This window comes from Leptopilina heterotoma, unplaced genomic scaffold, assembly GCF_015476425.1.
Source record: "Leptopilina heterotoma isolate Lh14 unplaced genomic scaffold, ASM1547642v1 Lhet_164, whole genome shotgun sequence".
In the NCBI taxonomy this organism is placed as follows: domain Eukaryota; kingdom Metazoa; phylum Arthropoda; class Insecta; order Hymenoptera; family Figitidae; genus Leptopilina; species Leptopilina heterotoma.
Genome location: NW_025110880.1, coordinates 830,203 through 854,306, shown reverse-complemented (window position 1 = coordinate 854,306; position 24,104 = coordinate 830,203). Strand labels below are relative to the sequence as shown.

At 23.1% G+C, this 24,104-nt stretch overlaps 2 protein-coding genes across 7 annotated transcripts in view; one reads left to right on the top strand and one right to left on the bottom strand.

The window, feature by feature from the left end:
- The window catches only part of LOC122499063, a 693,598-nt gene that overhangs the window by 438,994 nt on the left and 230,500 nt on the right, over positions 1–24,104 (top strand). For 3 of the 5 annotated variants that reach the window (XR_006301298.1, XR_006301297.1, XR_006301296.1), the window contains exon 6: positions 12,801–12,913. The gene's annotated coding sequence lies outside the window, so the exon portion shown is untranslated. Of the gene's footprint in view, positions 1–5,917; positions 5,944–8,495; positions 8,555–8,700; positions 8,764–12,800; positions 12,914–24,104 lie in introns of those variants that run through there. The other 2 variants (XM_043607134.1, XM_043607133.1) reach the window with 2 other exon arrangements.
- The window catches only part of LOC122499061, a 365,723-nt gene that overhangs the window by 155,381 nt on the left and 186,238 nt on the right, over positions 1–24,104 (bottom strand). The window lies entirely within an intron of this gene.

Below are 24,104 nucleotides of genomic sequence, written 5' to 3'. Positions count from 1 at the left end.
TTATTCTCGCAATATTCTATAATAAAATATTCCATTTATGTTCCAGTAGAAAAGTTTTTTTCTTAATATTCAAAAATAAATACTCTAAAGAGCAACACAAAATTTAATAATATTCTTCTAATTTTTTAAATAATATAAGAAAAAATTAATGGGATATATTATATTCAACAGAAATATTAAATATTTAAAAATATTAAATATTCCATCAAAATATTGTGGAAATATTCCAATGGAATTTTGTAAAAAAAATTTTTTGCAATCATTTTTCGCTATATTTGAGTAAATTCAACAATTTATTTTGAACTGAAAAGGTTGTAAATTTAAAAAGTATTATTCATATGGAATATTCCTATAATTTTACAATCAAATATTCCTACTATATTCTAATAGAATATTTCTGTATTATTTCAATAGAATATTTCTAACTAATATTCCTAAAAGGAGATATAATATGCCAAAGGAATATTCCAGGAATGTGAATGAAATATTCCGTGCTATTGGGGTATTAAATATGAATATCAAATATAAAAAAGAACTATTAAATAGTTAATAATATTTTTAGAAACATAGATAAAAAAATATTCAAAAAAAGATTTTTTAAAAAAGGAATATTTTTTGTTTACATGACATTAATGAAATATTACTGGAATGTTAAATACTGAAAATATTAAAAATATATTTGAAATATAAGTGACATGTATTTTTATGAAATTCCAGTGGAATATTCCCATAATATTTTAATGAAATATTCCACCATTATATTAATAGAACATTCCAAAGTTCGGACATTTTAATATTTTTGAAATGTGGATATATATAATATTCCAGGCGAATATTTAATTATATAATAAATATAAAAGAAAATAAATTAATTAATTTAAATAATTTCTTGTTTAAAAAAATAAATAATACACGTTATAAATGAAGCAGTTTAAATTTTTGTTTAAAAATTCTAGAAAATGCAGTACACATTTGAGATAGTACGTATCGTAAAAAAGAATATTAATGATATTCACTGTGCAAGCAGACAATCAAACAAAGAATAAAAAAAAATCGAATCGAGCGAGCTTTATAATTTTTTTTATCTTAGATTTGATTTTAAATTCAATGATGCAAGACGCAGGAAGAGAAGATAAGGTAGAGATCGAAATCCGAGAACAATTTTTAAACAAGAGAACTTGGCGACAAAAATATTTTCCATCTCAATATCTTGACAATTGGGAAGAAAACAAACGTTAGCTTGAGAGTTTTTGAACTTCTCGGGAATTCTTTACAGAGAGAGAATCCATCATACTTTTATTCTTTTTGTTTTTTTTTCTGTTCTTCTTTTTTTTCTTGATTTTTTTTTTCTGTTCATATAATGGATAGCGTCAGTAGTTCTAAGATTAATATTTCATGAAGGAAGGATCAGGCAACAATATTTATGTATACCATTTATTATAATTTTACGGTTTTATTAACTAGAAAATGCTTTTTCTATAAACAATGTTATTATTTTTTTTAAATTATTTATCTTTTTCATTTTATATTTTTTTTCTTTGTTTTCAATATACGGTTAAGTTAATTAATTTATTATTTATCATTTTATTTTTTTTCCCTTCTTCAAATTATTAATTTTTATTGTATTTGTTTAATTATTTTACATTGATGAATTTTTTTTTACTTTAGGTAATTAATTGATTTATTATGAATTATTTTAAATTATTCACTTTTTAAAATTAATATATTTAAAATTAATTAATTCTAAAAATAATAATAATAATAATAATAATTAATTCGATTCAAGTTTTTTTCGAAATTAAAATTTCTGCAATGAATTTTTTATAAATAATTCAATTATTTTTGCTTGTTTTTAATAATTTGAAAATATTAACATATTTTTAATTTGATTTTTATAATTTTCCCTCCGTTTTTAATCTACTCTAATTTATTATTTACACTTTACTTTATGATTTTTCGTTTAAATTATTCGTTTATGTATATGATTATTAAAATTGCTTTTTATTTATCAAATTTTTATCATTTTTAATTGATTCATTTCGAATCACTTTTATCAAAATTAAAGTTTCTTTAATGCTTTTTCTGTAAATAATAATTCTGTTATTTTTACTGTTTTAAAAGTTTGAAAACTTTCTTTCTTTCAATTTTATATTTTTTTCTTCTTTCTGCAATGTTAATTTTAATTAACTTTATTACTTATTCATTGGCTTTTTTTTATTCTATTAAAGTTATTTATTTTTGTTCAGTTAAATTGTTTTTTAGTGTTGAAGCTTTTTTACTTTAACTAACAGATTTATATTTATTTAATAATTTAAAATTACAAATAATAATCAATATAATCAAGATAATTTTAATTTGATTTATTTTCTTCAATGCTTTTTCTATAAATAATATTTTTATCTTCGCTTTTCTTTAATTCGAAAACTTGCTTTCTTTTCAATTTTATAATTTTTTTTCTTCGTTTTTCATTTACATTAATTTAATTAGTTTCATACTTGTCCTTTTACTTTATTTTTTTTCTTTCTTCTAAATTATCAATTTTTATATTTATTTAAATTGCTTTTTACTGATAATTTTTTTTTTAAATTCTATTAATTTATTTATTTTGATTCACTTTTTTGCAAAATTAAAATTTTCTTTAATTGCAGGCAAATAATAATTTCGAATTAAAGAAAAAAGAATCCGCAAATTCATGCGATATTATTATATTTAACGCGAGTGGCAAAAAAGAAAACCTCTTAACGTTAAGGATTATTTTTTTCAATTTTCTCAATGAACACTTGCACGAGAACGTACTCTCGATTTTCTACCTTTCGAAAACCAATTTTAGTTTTATTAAATTTTTATGTGCACTTTACAAAATCTCATTTGCTAAGAATTTCATTTCCTATTCGATACCAATTTTTTTTTAAAGAGTTTAATTTTTTTATTTTTTTGAGGGGGGAATTGACAAAAAAAATGAATGTTAAAACTGTTTTGAATTTTTTTTTTTTTTGGTCTTCAAACCCATCTTTAATCTTCATCATAAGAAATTAATGGAGAAAAGTGCTGAAAAATGTCAAAGAAAGTTCACGAGATGAGAAAGGGTTTCACCAGGAGAAAAGTGTATATAGTGAGTAATTGATATAACTTTGATTACAGGATTATATCGAGCGTTAAGAGAAAGAGTGTATATATGTGTGTGTGTTAAAAAGGTGAAGCGGCGGTTTAAAAGGTTTTTCAAATTAATTTTCCCATTTTGTCCTACGGGAAATGGTCGAGCAATGACAGAGGAGTTTTTCTCTACTTTTTAAAGAGCCAAGTGTCTAGAGAGGGTGAAAAGGGGTGAGAAACGGTGAAGAAGGAAAAAAGAAGGAGAGGATCGAAAACAAGACACTCGAAATCGAAAATTCAATTTTCCATCGAAGTCAAATAGAATCTTTGGTACATATATATTAACTTTTCCCCTTGTTTCTCTATTCTCCCAAACTACACGAAAAGTATAATATTGCCAATAGAATTGCTAATTTCACTATAAACACTCTCGAAGTATGGTAAAAGCGACTGTTTGATGCAATCACTTTGGGCTTCACTCTCAAAACTCTCGCAATAACGACTTAATAGGTAGTAAAACTTTACAAAGGATCACGTTTTATATCAAACAGATTAAGCGTGAAATGCATTTGGGAAGAAATTAACTAGTGAGAGACATATTTTCTCGAAATGATTTTACCAATTTCAGCATTATAACTTTCGAAATTAATGACATTTTTTTTCACATCAAAAATTAATCATAATTTTTGAAGTTTAATAAATTTTAACGTTCATGTTAATAATTTAAAAAGATCCATTAAAAAAAAAAAATTACCAGACTAAAAATTACAGATTTGTTTTAGAATTAATTATTTTTCTTGCTTTAATTTCAACACTTTCTCATTATTTTAATAAATGCTGCGTAGTATAGTTATTAGTTATGCAGCTTCTATATTTCGGTTCAAAATGCTAATTTTATTTAAAAAAAAAACAATAATATGTAATTTTTTTTCCTTCCTTGTTCACCTCTCATTTATTGATACATTTTTTCTTATTTAATAAATTTTAAATTTCCTCTCCTAAAAGCAAGAAATATTCAATTCACATTCCTGGAATATTCCTCTGGAATATTCTATCCACATTTTAGGAATATTCAAGTGCCTCATCAAAATATTATATGGGAATATTTCATTGGGACTTTGGTAAAAATATATTTTTACTTTATTAGAATTATTGATGATATGATTATTAATTTTTGCGCCATTCTATTTTAGGAATATTCAAATGCTCTATTTTTAATAGGATATTCCATCAAAATGTTGTAGAAATATTCCATTGGAATTTTAGCGTTAACATACTTTTTTTTTCTTTATTAGGATTATTGGTGATGTGCTAATCAATTTTCACGCTATTCAAATAAATAAATTTTTTTTTTACTGAAAAATTAAAAATTTAGTATTTCTCTGGAATATTTAATATAGTATTACAATAAAATATTCTTAGATTATTCCAAAGGTAGAACTTTCCAATATTCCTAAAATGTAAAAGAAATATTCCAGAAACGTTAATGGAATATTTCACTGGCATTCCAGAAATGTCCCATTGAAACATTAGGAATATTCCAAGGAATATTTAATCCTCATTTTGGGAATAATAAATTATCTGAACTTTAGAATGTTCTTTTAAATTAATGTAGGAATATCACAATCTAATATTCAATCTACATTTTAGGAATATTAAAATGTCCGACTTTTGGAATGTTTCTTCATAGAATAATGTAGAAATATTCCATCAAAATATTGTGGGAATATGCAATTGAAATTTTGTAAAAATATTTCTTTATTGCTATTATTATAATTCCTGAAATATAATAATGTCTTTTTACCACTCATATAAATCATCAGTATATTATTTTGAATTGAAAAGTAATATTCCATTGGAATATTGATATATTTCAACGAAATATTACATTACTATATTCAAATAAAAATATTCCTACGGAATATTCGTACATTATTCTAAGGAATAGTCTAAAGCTCGTCAATTTTAATATTCCTAAAATGTAGATGGAATATTTCGAATGAATATTCCTAATGTTTCAATTGAATATTTTAGGAATGTTGAAGGAATATTTTTTACTATTGGAGACATGTTATCTCGCGAATTTTTTATTACTTTTATTAAGTGTATTAGAAATTAATTTATGTGTTATGTTAATATTGTTCTAAAATTATTATTATAGTGAGTAATTATTTATTAGTAAATATTATTTTTTATTCATGAGGAATCTAAATATAACACATTAACAATAATTTATTTATGTTTCAACTTTTGGTTTTAAAAATATTTTTGATGCAAAGTAAATTGTTATCCGTTACTTTCAATTTTTTAATTATTTTGTATTATTTTAAAACCGCATTGAAGAATAAATTTTTTTATCGAGATTATTATATATTATTATTTTATTATTATTATTATCGAATTGCTATTATTAGAAACAAAATAAAAATATTAATTTAGAATAAAAAAATTATTTTCTAAATATTTATTCACTTTTATTTTAAACAAATATGTATTCAGTAAATTTCAATATTCCATCCAATATTTTAAAGCAGTAAAAATGGATGAAAATTTTGTTAATATTTTTTTAATCTTTTGCGCTTCAAATTTTTCATATCATAGGTCACCTTTTTTCATATCACTAAAATATTTTTCCATTGCAAGTCTCTTAAAAATTTCAAGGAAAACAATAATTTCTTTCTTTAATTTTGCATTTTTACATTTTTAACTTATCTTTAATAATAAAAAATACAAGTTTCGTGAAAAAATATTTCTTTCGTTTTAAAAATTATTTAACGAAAAAAAGGAATACAATTTAATTTTGTTAAAAATTCAATGCACTACACAAGCTTACGTTATTTTTATTCTCCGGTAGAATTAATTCATTTTTTTTCATTTCAATTTTTCTTTTAATTTTTAAAATGTTGTATTTTTAATTACTACGCGTGTTATGTTTTTCTAGTGCAATAAAAAAGTTGATTACTTTTTTAAAAAGGATTTTGCTTTTTTTTCATTTATTTAATTTTTACTTATTTACTTCTTTTTTACTTATTTAATTAATTATTATTTATTTCATTAAATTTGATTTATTCATAATAATGAATAAATCATTTTTATTAAATAAAACTTAATCTGGCGCACAGTTATCAGCAAACACTTAATTTTTCAACATTTGACATTGGTACTTACACAGTGCAACATTTTTGAGGTCATCGAATGTGCACTAAGTTTTGACTTCAGTTTCTAAAAGTACTTATCAAAACTAGCAAAAACCTATTTCAGTTTTGCTAGATTAGCTCGGATTTGAATTTTATCGACATTTGAATTTTTTTTTGAATTTTTACATTTTTCAGTTTTCTGATACGGGCGAATGGGAACACTGGCTATTAAAAGTTTATTAAAGAAAATTCGCAATGGTCACAATTTGAAAAGCAATAATCCTTCTTTAATTACAGAGAAAGAAAAAAAATTTGGTTGAAAATTGTTCCAGTTGCGAATTTTTTTTTGGCTTTTTTTCATTTTTTTTGGTTTTATGAAAAGGGCGGGTGAGAAAGCTGGCTATTAAAAGATTATTAAAAAAAATTTCGCAGTGGTCACCATTTGAAGGGCAATAATTCCTCTTTAATTTCTGACATTGAAAAAAAATTTGGTCGAAAATTATTTGAGTTATGAATTTTTTTTTGTAATTTTTCAAATTTTTCGGTTTTTCTAATACGAGAGGGTGGGAACGCAATCTATTAAAAGTTTATTACACAAAATTCCCAATTGTCATAATTTGAAAAGCAATAATCGCTCTTTAAATTCTGATAAAGAAAAAAAAATTTGGTCAAAAATTTTTCGAGTTATGAATTTTCTTTTGACTTTTTCACATTTTTCGATTTTTTGATAAAGCGGGTGGAAACGCTGGCTATTAGAAGTTTATAAAAAAAATTCGCAATGATCACCATTTGAAGAGCAGTAATTCCAACCTAATTTCTGACATTGAAAAAAAAATTTGGTCGAAAATTGTTCGAGTTATGAATTTTTTTTTTACTTTTTCACATTTTTTAATTTTTTGATCAGGCGGGTGGGAACGTAGGCTATTAAAAATTTATAAAAAAATTTCGAATGATCACAATTTAAAGAGCATTAATCCGTCTTTAATTTCTGCCCAAGAAAAAAAAATTTGGTTAAAAATTGTTCAAGTTATTAATTTTTTTTACTTTTTTTTAATTTTCGGTTTTCTGATAACGGAAGTGGGAATACTGAATATTATAAATTTATAAAAAGAATTCGTAATGGGCACAATTTAAAGAGCAATAATCCCTATTTAATTTCTACGCAAGATAAAATATTTGATTCGAAATATTTGGTTTCGAAAAAATTAAAAAAAAATCAAAACCCTCGGTTGCACAGGACCGCGGGTATACAAATGTACAGAAATAAATTAAATAACACGAATAATTTTCTACCAATTTTTTTTCATTTATCAGAAATTAAAGAAGGATTATTGCATTTTAAAATTTGACCGTTGTGAATTTTTTAAATTTATTTTTAATAGCCAGCGTGCCCACCCGCCCGTATCAAAAACCGAAAAATGTGAAAAAGTTAAAAAAAAGCATAATTAGAACAATTTTTGACCAAATTTTTTTTCTTTGACAGAAATTAAAGAAGAATTATTGCTCTGCAAAATGTGACCATTGCGTTTTTAAAAAAGAAAAATTTAATAACCAGCGTTCTCACCCGCCCAGATCAAAAACAAAAAAAATTTGAAAAAGTACGAACAAAATTCATAACTCGATCAATTTTTGACCAAATTTTTTTTTCAATGGCAGAAACTAGGGAGGAATTACTGCTCTTCAAATGGTGACCATTGCAAATTTTTTTTATAAACTTTTAATAGCCAGCGTTTCCATCCGCTTTATCAAAAAACCGAAAAATGTGAAAAAGTAAAAAAAAATTCATAACTCGAACAATTTTTGACCAAATTTTTTTTTCAAAGTCAGAAATTAAAGAGGAATTATTGCTCCTCAAATGATTACTACTGCGAATTTTTTTTTATAATCTTTTAATAGCCAGTTTTCTCACCCGCCCGTTTCATAAAACCAAAAAATGTAAAAAAGCCAAAAAAATTCGTAACTGGACCAATTTTCGACCAAATTTTTTTTTCTTTCTCTCTAATTAAAGAGGGATTATTGCTTTTCAAATTTTGACCATTGCGAATTTTTTTAATAAACTTTTTATAGCCAGTGTTCCCATCAGCCCGTATCAGAAAACTGAAAAATGTGAAAATTCAAAAAAAAAATTCAAATGTCGATAAAATTTAAATCCTAGCTAATCTAGCAAAACTGAAATAGGTTTTTGCTAGTTTCGATAAGCACTTTCAGAAACTGAAGTCAAAACTTAGTGCACATTTTATGTGTTGCACTGTGTTATTAAACAAAAAAAAAAAGAGATATTTGACTTTCAAATTTAATTTCTAAAATGAAGTTGGTGCTGGCAAGTGGGTAGCAGTTTCAGATTCATTTTTATTTATTTTATTAATTGTTATTTCTTTACTCATTATTTATTTACTTCTTTTTATTAATTTATTTTTATATTTTTTATTTATTTTAGCTCGATTACAATGAATTTTTTTTTTATTCACAGTAGGACCAGATTGAGTCAAAATCGGACCAACTTTAGCGATAATTAGTTGCTTCCTAAGAAAAGGTTCACTTTTACGTTAATTATATTTTTGATCTTAAGATCTACAAAAATTGTTTTTTTATATTTATATTTTCAAACTAAACTTAATTGTCTGATTTTATTAAATTCTATAGTTACTTTAGTAGGTACCTAATGAAAACTAAAAAAATGATAAGTTTAATAATTAATAATAATATTAAAAATAATAAATAAATAAATTCTTTTGTAAATTTCACTGACAAAATATTTGTCAATTATCTAAATTGCAGAGTGTATTTTTTTATTTTGTAAATAAAATTATTTGAAACTTGGAATGTATAAGAATCAATATGAGGACAAGTATTGGGCGTGTTTAGTAATAATAATAATAAATGTTTTGCCGGTGAACAAAAATGGTATTGTAATCTGTTTAGTAAATGGACGATTTTCTTGTTGCCTATGGTCGTTCCTGGATTCTGGGTATAGCGGCGCTTTATTACTTCTAAACAGGCTGACCGAGCGGTATATTACTCTCGGACGGTTCTAACGGGTCCTGATATATTGCTTGCGGGCCTGCCAAACCCCTCTGCCCAATATTCCCAGAGCCATGGCATTGCTGCAAGCTTCTGCGGGCGTATTCGCGCGCGTCCCTTTTCCTTGCCGGCCAAAACTATTAATTTTGGTTTGCCTGACCGTGTTCGGGTGGGATAATTCAATTTTGGGGCCGCAGTGCACGAAATTAGTGAATGATATCGGCGGTCGATGTCGCGGTCTCGCCCACTCTTCTCTTCTCTATACATATACATATATACAATCAATTCAATTAAAAATAAAAATAAAAAATTGAATGATAAAACTTTCTTCCTTTTGCCAGTCGAAAATTAAATTTTTTCTTTGTTTTTTAAATCAATATTTTGTTTTCCAAAAAGAGCAGAAAAAAATAACTCAGCGGGCGAAAAATTAGAAAAATATTTTTACTTTTTGTCGTTGATATATCTTTCTTCAGTTATAACAGGGGAAAAGTACGATTAGCCAGGGTTGCCACTTGCCATATGTCGGGGAATTCAGGGAAAAATCAGGGAAAGTAAAAATATTTCATTTCTAGAATTGATAAGAAAATTCTGAATTTTGTTGTCGATCAGCAAAAAATATAGAATTAAATTAATTAAATTAAATTAATTAATTAAATTAATTAAATAGAATTATGTTAATTTTAAATTCTTTCGATTTCTAACAATAATTAAAATTTACAGATTTGAAATTGATTCAAAATTTTAAAAAATTCAACTCTAATAAAATTTTTTGAAAGAATTCAATTATTTTTAATAAATTCGATTAAAATAACAACTAATTACCATAAAAATAAATAAACTATTATAATAAAATATAATTTATAATAACAAGACAAACGAAGACATTTAGTCAAAGATTCTTTAATGTTACTCCAATTAAAAGATAAAAAGATTTTAGTTCACAATAATAAAATAAAGTACAGTGAAACCTGTACTTTAGAATCTGGAGTCAAAAATTTTAGAATGAGTTAAAATAAAAATATAAAGTAAAAAAATAAAATTAAAAATAAATAAAAATACAGTTAAAATTAAATTGAAAATTAAAAATTAAATACGTTAAAAACGTTAAAGACTTTATTATAATTTATAATAAATTTATAATAAATATAATTTGTTATAAAATATGAAATAAGACAAATATACCATGAAAAATGAAAATAAAAAAAGGAATTAAATTGTTTTCAACGAGGTTTTCAATACACTTTCAATTAAATTCGTTGAAAAACTTTGGAAGAATTCAATTATTTTCATACACATAATTAAATTCTTCGCAGGAATTCAATTCTTTTCAATATAATTTTAATAAAATTTCTCCATAAAAAATTATTTTTGAAAATTGTTATTAAACTCTTTATAAGAATTCAATTATTCTCAGTACAGTTTTATTCAAAAGAATTTAATTATTTTCAGAAAGTTTCCATAAAATTCAAAACAATAAATAAAATTATTTTTAAAAATTTAAATAAATATGTTATGTAAAAAAATTAAATTATTTTAGATTCAAAATGATAAAAAGTTACAAAAATTACAAAAAGGAATATAAAATTAAAAATTATTATAAAAACTTATCAAAAATGTTATTGTACCTAAAATAGAAAAAATTACACATTTTTAACTCGAAATTGTGGAAAATAAATTAATGTCTACATTTTTTTTGCAATAATTAATATTATCACAAACTTATTCTCTAAAATTGAACTACATAATTAGAACAAAAGTTATATGAAATTCTAAACTTTATTTTTTTAATTCAACATAGAACAGGATATTAAAATTGCAAATGAAATTATTTTTTATTTAGAAAATAAATTTAAAAAAACTGTATTTTTAATTAATATTAATTACTTATTCTACAATAATTTATAATTAACTATTTTTATATATTAGAATGTTAAATTAATATTATTAATACAGATTGAATTTCAAAAGGTTTCAAATTGAAGTTTTAGAATAGTTGAATTAAAAATTCTGTAGAAGTTAGTTTTTTTAAGTATTTTTATTGGATTTTTTCGAAATTAATTTTATTTTTAAATAGGTACAATATTTAATTAAAAAAAAATTTTAAATTATTGAAATTTCAGAAAGTGTAAACATTTGGATTTCAAAAATATTTTAAGTGTACTTTTTTTCTTTGAATAAATCATTGAATTTTTAAGGAACTTTCTCAAAAATTAATTAAAAACTGAAGTCAATGATCACTCCGAGCGAGACTCGGAGTGATCGTTTAACTTCAGTTTTCAATTAATTTGACAACCGAGTGATAAATTCGTTTATATCATTTTTCAAAAATTATTAAAAATAATTGAATTAGTGAAGAAATTTTAGTTTTGAAAATTCCAGAAAATAATTAAATTTAAATCTTGAAAATAATTTTTGATAAATTACAGTATCAATTTTTATAAACTATTGAATTTCAAAGGATTTGAAAATTGAAATTTTTAAAAATTTTAACTTTCTATAAAAAAATAATAACAATGATTAAATATTTATTTAAAAAAGAAAAATGTTAATGTTATGAATAATTTAAAAATGAAAGGTCACTTTTTCTAAAAAATTAAGAAATAGAAACTATTTTGCATATTTTCTGTTTTTCTCAATCACAATTTTGCTTACAAAATTATATATTTGATTTTGTGAAAGTGGAAAAGATTTTATAAAATTATTATTCCTTATTACAATTTGTTAACAAAATTCTGTTCTTCTTTGAAAAAAAGAACAAAAAAAATTTGCATTATTTTTATACAAAAATTTCTAAAATTAATTTATTTATAAAACATTTTTTTAGAAATTTTAAATATTTTTAGGAAAAAAATCCCTATAATTTCTATTTGTTAATTACGATTTTTAACTAGATTATTTAAAAATTTTGTTAAAAAATTTGCCTAATTTCTTTTTTTTATTATACCTAATTTTTTAAAGAAATCTCAAGTACTTTTTTTTAAAGAATTAAAATATTTTCGTAAATTTTATTTTTTAATCATTTGTTATTTCAAAAATTGAATATTACGTTAGAAACATTTTTTTTGAAAATTACCTTTATTAGAATAAAGAAAATTAGAAAATCACTTTCATTAGAAAAAAGCTTTTTAGAAATTCACCTTTCATTTTACTTGTATTAACTAATTGTTTTTTTAATTTAAAAAAACAAAAATTTTATTATTATAATAATAATAATAATAATAATAATAATAATAATAATAATAATAATAATAATAATAATAATAATAATAAATCTATGAAAATTATTATTTAAAATTAATTAAATAAAAATTATTTTAAAAAGTAGATAAAATTTATTTATATAATAAACATGATAAGAAATGATAATAAAGTACGTCGAATAATAGTTTTCGTAAATATAATAATAATAATAATTTTCGTCACTTGAATATAAATTCAAATAATGAAAACAATGTTTAGTGATAACAGTATAATTGTTAGAACTTTAATGATGTAAATATTGAAGTAAATTGTATTCTCTTAGCAGTCATGAATTTTCTCTGTTTGTAGGACTTGGATTTAGTGTTGAGCATTTAAAGGAGATTACGCGAAAGATCGTGGAAATTTGCAAAGCCCGGAAGTTAGACCTGGGGATCATATAGAATAATGCCCATCTACAAGAGGTAAGTACGAATGGCCATTAGATACTTCTCTACTATACATTGTAGCTATTCAAAGTTGCTGGCTGCCCTTACTTGAGTTTGTACACATAGACCACACCGCTATGCATTTCTATCGGCTACTTAACCCACCCGGAAAGGGACTCATTTCGCAATGCCGTTATTTCCGGTTTAACAGGGCCAGAATACTGAAGTGTAGCATAAGAGCGCTGCTTTACAATCAGAGTTCAACTCGTAATACCAAAACCATCCCCTCAAACAACCTCCCCCCCCCTCTTTCTCTCTCTCTCTCTCTCAAATCGATATCAAATTGCGTCTAAATGAAATTACAAGTCAAGTTACAATCCAATTACTATTTGCATTAATGCGCTAATTAATTTATCGCTCTGGTATTAAATTGATATAATTGGCTTATTATAATAAATAATATTTTTTATTGGAGACTATAAATGGTCGTAAAGTTGGTACTTGATTTTATATCAAAAACATACATTTTGAATTAGCGGAAATTATTATTTGTTTATTTACATTTTTTTCTTACTTTTAGATGTAATGATATTTAAAAATAATCGGCGATATTTGATCCGTCATTTTGAATCTTTAAAATTTGATGTCAAATCCCGAAAACCACCAAGTAACAAGTTTCTTGCGAATTTGTTTAATTTCTTAAAATTCCTCTGCCATATTGGATCCGCCATTTTGAATTTTTAAAATATGACATCAGATTTGTAATCAGAAAATAGATGCTATATAAAATACGAATTAGGAAAAATAAATATTATAATAATTAATTACTTGTCAAAAAAAGAAATATTACAAAAAATAAAAATTCGAGTAATAAAAAATTATTTAAATTATAATATCGATAACGAAATAAACTAAAGGTAAAAATTAGTTTGAAAAACCTTTCATATTTTCAACAGTCATATGCTATTATTCTGTTAATTGCACAAAATATTGAAAATCTAATTTTAAAAAATAGAACATCAATAATTTTTATATTTTTATTGCACAAATGTTAAACTTGAAAACAAAAGTAATTAAATTTTGTAAAATAAAATAAGCATTTAATCGGAAAAAATAAAATTTACGATTTATTTTCTTTTATGCGCTGCAAAATTTTAAGACTTTTTTCATAAAATTTTTGCGTTTCATTTTTGTAGATTTATTGAAATTGTTGATAATTGCAAAAATCGAAGACGGAAATAACTTTTCGTTTTTCTACAAGTTTTTAAACTTATACATACATATATATTCGAGATAAAAAGTGTGATATGAGAAGGCGACTTGGTATGACAAACTATGTGAGCTGTGGAAAAAAAATATTTTTGAATAAATTTATTTCTTTTTTAAAATTAAAATCTTCTTGTTGAATGCATTTACTAATACAAATAGTAAAAGACTTGATTTCTTATTTTAAAAATAATTTCTTTATTATTATACACTATAAATTTATTGTGTTTTATAAAGATTCATTATTGAAATAAATTATTTCGTCGCTGCTTTTATATGTATTCTATCTATAAATCGAATACATAGGAAGAGTAAAAAACATAGTACAATTGTTTTAATATAATAATAATAATAATAATAATAATAATAATAATAATAATAATAATAATTTTGATTCCTTAAATTCTTATTCCTTAAAAAATATCCGATAAAATAGACGAAGAAAAATACCACAAATAATGGTTAATATTAACTGTTGGCAGTATTTTTAAATAGCGGAATTTTCAGTTAATATAATATTAATTTATTATAGCAATAATTTATTGTTTTTAAAAAATTTAATAACAGTTGTACTAATCAAAAAAGTGGTTTTCAAAAGTAAAAAAAAAGAATTGAAAGTAGAAAATAAATGGAAACTGGACAAAAATGCATTCATTCGAGAAACTTGGCATTTAGAAGAAATAATGGTAAACTTTTATAAACGAAATTTTATGCCCCCAAAGGTAATAACAACTAATTGTACGTTATTAGAGTTTCAGAGAGTACACGTAACGGACGTATAAACGTGCCTTTGTATGTTACCATGCCTGTTTGCTACAGTTTGCCGTCTGGATTAACAGTGCTTTATTATTCGCAGATTTTTTTTTCCGAACCAACAAATTGCTTCTCTTATTAATATAATCTGCCTTACTGGAAAATATCTGTTTAACTATAGAACATTTAGAAAAAGAATAAAAGAAAACTCGCATCGAAGTTGAACCAGTAGTTTTTAAAAATTAAACAAAATTTCCGCAAATATTCTGAAAATTAAATTAATAATTAATACTAGTAATTAACAATTAATCAGTAACATTAAATTGAGAAAAGTGATTTTTTCATTCAGAAACTATTTTTACAATTTAAAATTATTTTTTCGCTTTGAAATTTGTACCTAAAAATTTCAATTTTTAGCTAGAGATTTCCTTTTTTTTTGTCGTTCAATTAAAATGTGAATTTTTCTGAGACTAAAAGTAACGTCGGAAATTGACTTTTAAAGGTTTTTTAAAAACTTTTTTTCTAGATACAACGTGAGCATATATTGAATTACCTTGAAAATCTCAACGTTGAGTCGAATCGTTTTTCTAGCAAAACCGCGGACGCGTAAATTATTTTATACCCCTTTCAACGGGCACTAATGGCCTGTGCGGGGCCACGATTAATGGCAGACGGTCGAGCAGACCGTTGAAACGGCTATAAGCGTCCAAAACTCTCTTCTACCCCTTTAGTTTCTGGTCGTCATTTTAAAAAAACTCACATTTTTGCAACTCCAATAAGTAAACAAAATCCATTTTCTGCCGAGAATTTAAAAGCTTCAACGATTTTTTTTTATTTATTCAATGAAATAACTTATAATGTGTATTTAATAGTTGGAGAATTTTTATTACTTTTACAATAGCATGAAATATTCTATTCAAATTCCTGGAATATTCTAAAGGAATATTCGAATATTGTGTAACAGAATATTTGAATATTTGAAGAAATATTCCATTTACATTTTAGAATTATTAAAATTGTCCTTTGGAATTTTCCCTTCATTGTAAGAAAAAATAATTTAGAAATATTCTTTCAAAATATTGTAGGAATATTCCATTAGGATTGTGTAGAAATAATTTTGTTATTCTTGGGGTTGATTACGTAATTTCATTTTTATTTTCACTTTTATTTTCAGTTTCATTTTCACTTTTATTTTTATTTTTAATTTCACTTTCACTTTGATAGATTATTACTTCCATTTTCATTACAATAGAATTTTATTTTTACTTATATTTCTACTTTCACTTTGATAGATTTTTTTTCTTTTTATTTTCATTTTCACTTTGATAATATTTTTTATTTTTACTTTCATTTCTATTTTCCTATGACAATTTTTTTATTTTATTTTCACTTTCACTTTGATAGAAAGTGAAAATATAAACCTGTCAAAGTGAAAATGAAAATAAAAGTGAAATAAAAATGAAATTACATAGTCGACCCCCTGTAATAAAAACGTCATTATAAAAGTTAAACCCGTCTAATATTAAAGAAATAAACAAATAAATTATTTCAAAAAAATATTTCAAATGTCGGTCATTTTAATATTAATTTATTATTTTACAGTATTTTATTAGTTTTCTATTATATTATTTAATTTAAATTAAGTTATTATTATTGTTATTATTATCATAAATTTAATATTAATATTTCAGAATTGTAGATGAAATATTATAAAATGTTTTCAATGAATATTCCAAGAATGAGAACAAGATATTTTTTCGCTAATTGAATATAAAAAGATAAATAAATAGAACATATTTTTTGATACTGAAAATTTTTGTAAGTATGGAATTTATTTATTAAAAAAATTGTGTTACTTTAAAAAAGAGTATTCAATAAAAAAAAAAGTTTAATTAAAAAATTTATTGAAACATTTACGATGATAAAATGCCTTTCACATAATGTAAAATAGAATTTTCAATATTTTAATTTTGCTTCATATTAAGTTTCCAACCTGAATATTTTTCAAATATAAAAATTGCTTCATGTATCAATATTAAAATATTTGTTTGAGGTACTTCTTATTTGAATTTTAACCCCTTCACAGTCGAGTGAAAATAAAGTTTTTGTGCCATAAATGTTCAAAAAAAATTTTTTTTTTTTAAATCATGATATTGTCATATTATATGTTTTTGAGGTCACTGATTCAAAATCCGTGGTCGAAAAGTCAAAATTCAAAATGGCGGCTTCAAAATATCGACCTAAAAAAATTAAAAAGTTAACGAATGCGTTAACTTAAAACTTTTTTTTTGTTGCCTTTTTAAAGCTACCATTTTAAATTTTGAATTTTTGACAACGAATTTGGATTCAGCGACCCCGAAAACCCCCGAGTAAGGATTTTTAGCCAAATTCGTTAACTTTTAAATGTCTTTTTTTTCGATGGCCCTATAGAGCCCATGGACATACAGGGCACGACATTTTTATGGCTCTATAGAGCCCACTGACAGTGAAGGGGTTAAAACGATAAAAAAGAAAATAAAAAAGATTAATTTTAATATATGGTGAAAGGCGGAAAAGATAAATTCTTCTTTAAATTAATAATAACGATATATAAAAAAATGTAATTAAAAATTAATTTAAATCGTGATTACTCAAATAACTTAATTTTTTTGACAGTATTGAATATTATTAAAAGGATTATTTAAGAAAAATTAAAATTTCTAACTTTAGTTCAACTTCTATTATTTATTATTAATATTTTTTTAATGAATAGAAATAATTGAAATTAAAATTTTCTATTAAATGGAAAAAGTAATTTTTTGTTAATAAATTAGAGTAAGATTAATATTATTCACAACTCTCATCCCCCCCGCCACAAAAAAAAAGAAAAGAGAAAAGGTATAAATTTATTATTAATTTGAAAGTTGTTTTAATATAATTCCTAAACCAATTGATTTAAGAATTATTTTAAAACAACTTTCAAATTGATAATAAATTTATACCTTTCCTCTTTTCTTTTTTTTTGTGGCGGGGGGGATGAGAGCTGTGAATAAATTGCATTCAATTAACTTCTTTGAAATCGCATTCTCAAGAAAGTATTTCACCCAACAATTCTGTGGATTCAGCCACGTTGAAAATGAGATTCAAAGTGGTAACTGAACACAGTGGCCATTTAAAATGGCTCAAAATCCAGCGAGAAACACTGCGGAGAAATGAATGCTGCAGTTTCTGGTTTTGCCAGAGAACGCCTTGCTAATTCGAACGTGGGCTCTCTTTTTTTTTTTTTTTTTTTTTGTTTTTTTGTTTATATTCCCCTGGCATTCGTATACCATGCAGTTTCACATATTGTCAACCAAAATAAAAAAAAAGAGGCAGACAAAAACACATAAACAAAAAAAGAAAAGAAAAACGTCAACAGAATAAAAAAATAAAATTTTAAAACATGTGAAAAAAGAAGAATATTTCTTTTATTTAAAACGAGAGAGGGACTGGTACATCGCCACTCAACGATTATGTAGAATTTTATTCTATCTGACTGAGAAAAAGGCAGTTTTAAGCTGTTGTAGTGAAATACAGAGCAAGAGAGATAGAGAGAGACAGAGAGAGAAAGGAAAAGAGTATCTTGCTGAAAAATCTTCTTTTCGAGTATGAATGATAATCCGGAAGAAAATCCAGGACGATGAGTTTGGTGGAAGCAGTTAAGTCCACAATAAAAGAATGAAGAGCATTAAGATTTTTGGGAGATGAATTTTTCATGAATCATTTTCTATTATCTAACTTGGACTCTATTAATGTCCATCCTATAAATTTCATATTGATTTTTATCTCATTAAAAATATACTTTGAGAAAATAGAAAAAAATTTAGTATACAGAAAAAATCCTGCGAATTTAGTACTCTCTTATTTGAAATAGTAAATACTATTAAATGAATTACTATTAATTACTATTATTAATAATTACTATTATTACTATTAATAATAAATAAATTAGTAGTTTTCTACCAGTTAGTAGTAGTTTTTCTTCTAAAAAATTAATCAAAAATGTTCCTAATTCAATTGGTAAACGAGTTTGCACTATTTCATTAGTAGAAAACTACCAATTCAGATTTAAAGAATACAAACAGTAATTACTTCAAATAGTTATTAATATAAACACTAGTTACTACAAATAATTTACAGTAGTTATAACAAACATTAGATTCAATAAAGAGCAGTTGCTATTAATAATAGTTTCTACTATTAACAATAATTTCTTTTAACACTAGTTAGTATTAACATTAGTTTCCAAATCCGTCCATAAACACTAGCTTCCATGAATAATCGGTACTATAAATAATAGTTACTATTGAAAATAGTTATAGTTATTATAAACAATTTATTATAATAATAATAATTATAATAACAATTATAATAACAATTTTATAATAACAATAGTTATTATAAACAGTAGTTGCTATTAGCAGTACCTTTTTATTAACAGTAGGTACTATTAATTAGAGCTACTATGAACAATGTATAGTTTCCTCTATCAACATTGCTTTACTATTAGCAATAGTTAATATTAGAAATAGTTATTTATTAGTATTACTTTTTTAGTTTTTTATTAACAGTAATTACTAATAACGACAGTTACTAGTAGTAATACTTTCATAAGCAGTAGTTAATATTAGCAGTAGTCACTATAAGAAAAATTAATATTAGCTATAGTTACTATTAATAGAAACTACTACTAACAATCGTTCCTACTAACAGTAGTTGGAGACTGGAGAAACAGAAACTACTATTAGCAATAGTTTCTATAAGCAGAAGTTAATAATATCAGTAGTTATTATAAGAAATAGTTACTATTATCAGTTGTCTCTGTTATAGCTATACTATTAACAGTAGTTACTATTAACAGTAGCTACTATTAACAATAGTTACTTGTAATAGTAGTTACTATTAACAGTATTAACAATAGTTACTTGTAATAGTAGTTACTATTAACAGTATTAACAATAGTTACTTGTAACAGTAGTTACTATAAACAAAATTTACTTGTAACAGTAGTAACTACTAACAATAATTATTATTAATAGTAGTTACTATTAACAAAAGTTACTTGTAACAGTCGTTACTATTAACAATAGTTACTTGTAACAGTAGTTACTTGTAACAGTAGTTACTTGTAACAGTAGTTACTTGTAACAGATGTTACTATTAACAATAGTTACTGTTAATAGAAGTTATACTATTAATAATAGTTACTGTTAAAAGAAGTTACTATAAATAGTAGTTACTGTTAATAGAAGTTAATATTAACAGTAGTTACTGTTAATAGAAGTTAATATTAACAGTAGTTACTATTAATAGAAGTTACTAGTAACAGTAGTTGCTATTAACTGTAATGACTACAAGTAGCAGTATCTTTTAATTACTATTAATAACAGTCTAAATTAACATTGAATACTATGATTAATATTTTTATTTCACTTTTATCCAGTAGTCGGGTTTACAAAATTTTACCCTTTATAACTGTAAAAAAGAAAAAAAAATCCTAATGATAGATAAATCTTGCACAAATCTTTGTTTTACAATACCAAAAAAAAACCAATAAGAGTTGGTTTATCTCTAATTGCTTCTGTAATTATCAGTATTCTTAGTATAATCAGTATAATTAATATAAATTAACATTTTTTAAATATTAAATTTATTATCTAATTTATTTTCCTATTTTTTTTTCTCTAATTCAGTAAGCTCCTAATTTTCTTAAGAGAAATCTTGTTGCACTTTTTTTCAACTATTTGAATTACTTCCACATATACATAGTACATATTATAGTATATATGTGTATACACTTTTAAGCGGAAATGGGAGAATTTTAAGAGAAATGAGAAATTACTATTAATTTAATGGAAATTCTGTCGCTTTCTCGTGCGCTAAATGCTATTAGAAACACTTTATGGGGACTAATGCGCGCAACGGCGGAAGCACTTTCGGTATACTCAACGTCTCGAGGATACTGTGACTGCTCTCATGTCAAGACAAGGAAAGGCAAAAGTCAAGTTAAAACGAAGTTCTCGGTGTGAAATTTCAAACGAGAATTATGCGATGATGATATCGGTTTTATTGAGGACGAAACTTATCTCTTGACGACGATCTATATATATATATATATATATATAAATATAAAAAGAAAGAGAGATAGAGAGACATAAAAAAAGGAAGATATCCTTTTTAAAGTGCCGCACATATTCGATTACAATTCCCTCTGAAGATTTCTCTTCAATTTTACATATTTTAACTAGAAATACTCTTGAATTTTATAATCACAAAGAAGATAAAAAATTTACTTCTTCGCTTTAGAGAAAATCAACCGACTTGCAAAATATAATATCAATTTCATTTTGAAAATAATTTTTCTTTTTAATTGCAATTAATATGAAATTAAATTAACACTTCTTTGTAAAATTAAATATGTCTGTGTAATTTAAGAATTTTTTTCCATCGACTTTAAAAAATTGTTTTCAACTTTTTTTTTATATAAAAATAATATCTTTTAGTGGCAATATTATATTACAGTTACATTATCTTGCGCTCATACTGTTAATGGTAAATTAACTAAAAAATTTTATTCCAGGGATTTTTTGGAATTACTGAATCTGAATTTAATATTAGGTATAAAAAATTCTTTATTAAGGACAATAAAAAATGTTAAAAATTATGCTAGCATTAAAATTACTAAATTAAAAAAATTTTGGACGATTCCCATATTGTATCCGACATTTAAAAATTTTTAAATTTTACAATGAATTCGAATTCAGTGAAGTTAATTATTAAAAATTTTGTTCGCCATATTAATTAACAAAAAACCCCGAGTAAACGTTTTCATAAGAATTGGGATGTTAATTTAAAAAAAATTTTTGCTCGCCATATTGAATCCGACATTTTGGTTTTTTAAATCAGATATTAATTTCGAATTTAGTGATCCCAAACACCTAAAATACGACTAAATTAAATTTTTTAGAAACTTTTTTTTGAACATTCTTTACTTAAAAAGAATTTTTTTATTATACTGCAAAAAGGTTAATAAAAGTAATAGTAAATAATTAATATTGGTAATAATAGTCAGTAATATAATAATTTTAAATTAAAAATATTGTTGCTTTTAACCCCTTCACAGTACAGTTAAAAATCGCTTGTGAGCCTAAAATGGACCGAAAAAAAAGTTTCCAACAAATTTTTATTTCAACATATATAATGTTTTTGAGGTCGCTGAATTCGAATTTAAGGTTATTTTTTTTAAATTCAAAATTTCAATTATTTCCTAAAATTATAATAAATTTTTTGAAACAATTTAACTATTTTTATAAATACAAAAATTCTTTGCAGGAATTAAATTATTTTTAATCTTTGAATAAAATTACATAAAAGAATTTAATTATTTACAAAAATTTCCATAAAATGCAATTTTAACAAGAATTTAAAATTTTCAAAAAAAAAAAAAAAAATGCAATTATTCTCAAAATATTTTTCAAGATTTTATATAAAAGTTAAATTACTTTCAATGCAATTTTTAAAATAATATATTTGTCAAAAAAATTGAAAGAATTCAATTATTTTCAAAAAATAATAAAATTCTTGTGATGAATTCAATTGTATTGAATATACTTAATTTTAATTAAATTCTTTAAAGAAAATCTATTGATTTCGAAACAACTTTCATTGAATTTCTCGAAAAAATTTCATTACTTTCAATTATAATTCTATAAAATTCTTCATAATATTTTAATTATTCCTTAAAATTTTGATTTATTCTTCAAAAAATTATAATTGTTTTTATAAATAGTAAACTTTGTCGCAATAATTCAATTATTTTTATAAATAGTAAAATCCTTTGAAGGAATTTTAATTATTTTCAAAAAAAAATAAAATAGCTATCACTATTTACAGTGTATAACCGTCTGGAATTATATATCGGGATTTCTGTTGATTTTTCACTATTTTTAACCTTCGCGCTAATAAAGATTTTTGTATACGCTTTTTTATTTTTATGTTCTAAAAGCGATTAAAATTCATCAAAGTTTTTCTATATAATTATGTGTTAATACAATTATACTGTATTTTAATAATGTTTTTAATTTTTTATGCATCTTGCATTTGTTTAAACAATTTATTATTGCAAAATCATGTAATTTTTAAATAAACAAAGAGATTAGAAAATTTTTGACAACATTTTTTTTAGCTTTAGTTAGTATTAAATCAACAAATTAAAGGCAATATTTAATGAAACGAGTCATAAGTATTATTAAAAAATTATTTAAATAAACGATTGTTGTTATTTACCAACTTTTTACAGAATGCACCTGGAAAGTTGCAGTTTTTTCCTAATTTTGCAATTTACTAAAACTTATATGATTACAGAGAAAGAGTAAAAATTGAATTATATATTAAACAATTTTTAAACAAATTATTGTTGCTATTTACCAACTTTTTACAGAATTATTTGAGTTTTTTGTTATCTTTAGATAGATTGTATATTATATTATTATGTTATTTATAATTATTTTTATTTTATAATTAATTCAAAATTGTAATGACAAATAGAAGTTATGAGAATTTCTCGAAAAAATTTCATTACTTACAAATAGTTCTATAAAATTCTTCATAATAATTTAATTATTTCTTAAAATTTTGATAAATTCTTCAAAAATTTTTAATTATTTTTGTAAATAGTAAACTTTGTCGCAATAATTCAATTATTTTTATAAATAGTAAAATCCTTTGAAGGAATTTTAATTATTTTCAAAACAATTTTAATTGAATTCCTCGGATGAATTCAAATATTTTTAAATATTTCCATAAATTTCAATTATGTCCTAAAATTTTAATAAATTCTTCGAAACAATTCAAATATTTTCAATTTACTTTTTATAAAATTCTTCAACATCATCAGAATTTTTTCACTTCTTTTCATTAAAAGACTAAAATTTTGTTCAATATTATGTTTTGTCAAATTTAAATTATGCAGATTTTTGTTCTTTACTTCTAAACAAAATTATAAAATTATTAAACAACTGTAATTAAGAAATAGAAAATTTATTTATTTTGCATTATTTTTGTTTATGAATCACAATTTTTTTAATAAAATTATTAATTTGTTTTAAAAAAAGAAGAAAAATATTTGCACAATTTCTATTTTTAATTTTATTTTTGGAACATGATTTTCCACAGAAATTAAGACATTCAA